The sequence below is a fragment of the Octopus bimaculoides genome, chromosome 4, assembly GCF_001194135.2.
Source record: "Octopus bimaculoides isolate UCB-OBI-ISO-001 chromosome 4, ASM119413v2, whole genome shotgun sequence".
NCBI lineage: Eukaryota > Metazoa > Mollusca > Cephalopoda > Octopoda > Octopodidae > Octopus > Octopus bimaculoides.
Window position 1 is genome coordinate 112,158,975 of NC_068984.1, and position 2,891 is coordinate 112,161,865.

Here is a 2,891-nt window from a genome sequence, read left to right on the forward strand (position 1 = left end):
AGAGAGAGAGAGAGAGAGAGAGAGAGAGAGAGAGAGAGAGAGAGAAGCCAGAAAGTGTAGTTTAATATGGGGTGCGTCGCACGTACGTTGGTGACAGACATACACCAGCAAGAAATTCCGGATAAATCGGTGAATAGAACATGAAATAACCTGCTGGTATTTACTACACCCGATTTTCCTCAGACAGTTCTGCCTGCCATGTCAATAGCGGCATCGAATCGGAAATACAGTATGTGTCTGGCATATGGAAAACCTACAACCAAAGACATAACAATACAAAAACACATTCATAAAATGGTAAACAACAGTAAATCCTTCAATCGATTATATCCGTTTCTTACAAGGTTCTGGCCTTGTGCCAATGTAAGAAAATCAATATTCTATGCATGTATAAAGCTATAATTGTATGGATGTGTATTAGGGATTAGAAGCAATCGGTCGGTTGCTGTTTTTCAGTTACTGGCTTGGTACGAATTGAACTAGTTTTCCTGATTATTTGTGCTACGCCACTTTAAGGGTGTGTTTCATGATTTACTTAACAATAAATTGTATGACTCAACAAATGTGATCCTGCATGTGGTTGGGTTAGGTTCATGTGCTAAAAAATAGCAGCTAAGTCTGAATTTGCATTTAAGCAAAAATTTACCGTCTTGCAAAAGAAGGTAAAACTACCTGGACCATAAATGTATGTATGTATGTATATATGTATGTATGTATAAAGCATAAATTCAGGTGGTGTGAGCTGTGTGTACAGATTTTACTTAACTACATGACTACCATAGGATAACGGCCGTTTCGCAACCTTCATCATGTAGTATTAATTTCAGTGCGCAAGAAATTATGTTAACATGTCCGCCCTAATATGCATGTTACACATTATACAATACAATGGTATATTCACAAACCAATGCATAGAAACAAAATTAGCTCATTAGGGTTAGCGTTCCACGCACATACACACACACGCACTCACATATGATATATATATATATATGATATATATATATATATATATATATATATATATATATATATATAGAGAGAGAGAGAGAGAGAGAGAGAGAGAGAGAGAGAGAGATACTTATACATGTGTTTACATATGTATATGTATATAAATATGTTTGTATACATATATATGTCTATATGTATGATCAAGCAGGCACCAAAGTGGCTGTTGTTGGCCTGCGTCGGCGCGACTTATATTCTGTTGTAAAATCATTAAAAAGAGTACAGCGAACTTGCCATGAGGAGTGGAAAACCCAACGCTTCGGATAAAGTCCTTCTTCATATAAAAGTTGAAATGAAAGAAAACAGCTAATTTACAGCCAGTTCTTTTTTAACTTATATCATCTGAAACTCTGCCGTCTCTCATTTATTTCTCTCTTTTTATCTTTTCACTGAATAATGACAATGTCTGAAACGCGAGCGTGCGTATGTGTTTGCTAGAATGAGTACCTAAATCTCCGTCTCATCTACCATCTTGAATATAAAAAAAAGAATATGAGCTAGGTATTGGATACCATGCTCCTACAAGTATGCTCTCTGAATAGAACGATGGAATGGTCACAACTGAAGTGTCTTGATCAAGCAAGACGTTTTCTATTTGTTGTTGAGTTTTGAGAAAGTGATAGGCCCAGGGCCTTCACAGGCACTCCTAAGCCGATGAGATGGATACTCTTGATGCTCCACTTGAAGCTCCATAATGAGCCAAGATTCATAGGAAGAAGATGAGGAACGAGAAGACACCTTGGTACCGATGTCTTGGGGAGATATGACTATCGAGTGGATCGAAAACGCTAACTCGAAAGTGGTAAAAGTCACAGCCGACTCAAAGGCTACTATTATAGTAGCAGCAGAATGGGTAGAGAGAGAGAGAGAGAGAGAGAGAGAGAGAGAGAGAGAGAGAGAGAGAGAGAGAGAGAGAGAGAGGGAGGGAGAGAAAGAAAGGTGATGATGATGATGATGATGACGTTACCCCCGTGGTCTTGACGCAGGAGCGTGTCTATAATTTAATGCCAATCAATCGGGAGGCCCTTTTCTGGATATGGTTTAGGACACCGGTTCTCATATGAGCCATGGGGTGAGGATGAGGTCCACATAATTGCTAACATTTATGCACAATAAATAGCTTCTTCAATGCACCAGCTATCTTAGTCATTTTTTTTTGTTTTTTTTGTATACAGTTACTTATAAACATCGAATGACTGTGAGTGTTCCCTCGAGTAGAACAGGAATCACGGAGGGTCCATTGGTAAATATGGTTGAGACCCACTGATTTAAGATATCCGTATATGCAAGCGGCTGCACCGTCGCAATTGTGAGGGCAATATTTCCTTGTGGGCCTCACCTGAGTTTCTTTAACGCATCGTCGTCGTCGTCGTTCTCTTCCTCCTCCTCCTCCTCCTCCTCCTCATCATCATCATCATCATGACCATCATCCCAGTGACGTAGCCATCATAGGAACTATTGATATCTGTCATTTACAAGAACCAGGGTTAATAGCCCCTGTGATGCTACTCTGCAGTAGACAAACGAAAACTATTTTTTCTGGTGAATGAAGGGACCAGAAGGGCATTGAATGAAAGTGTGTTATGCAAGGATTTGACGTGACGCCCGCCCGATCTACGAATCGAAACCCACGTCGTTATGATCATTAAGTCCGACAGGTAAACTTCTGAGTCACGTGCCTCCAATCTCTACACTCTCTCCTCCTCTTCCTCCTCCCCTCACACACACACACACACACACACACACACTCACATTCACACGTACACATATTCGCACACGCACATTGAGAAGTGTGTATAGGTTATATTATGACTCGTCTTTAAATGTTACGCTCGTGAGCCGTAACGTGTCATGTGGGAGGCATAGCAATAACAACAATAATA

The 2,891-nt window shown here is 40.1% G+C and overlaps 1 long non-coding RNA gene across 1 annotated transcript in view; it reads right to left on the bottom strand.

The window, feature by feature from the left end:
* The window catches only part of LOC128247620 (uncharacterized), a 322,729-nt gene that overhangs the window by 162,878 nt on the left and 156,960 nt on the right, over positions 1-2,891 (bottom strand). The gene's annotated exons all lie outside the window — the stretch shown is intronic.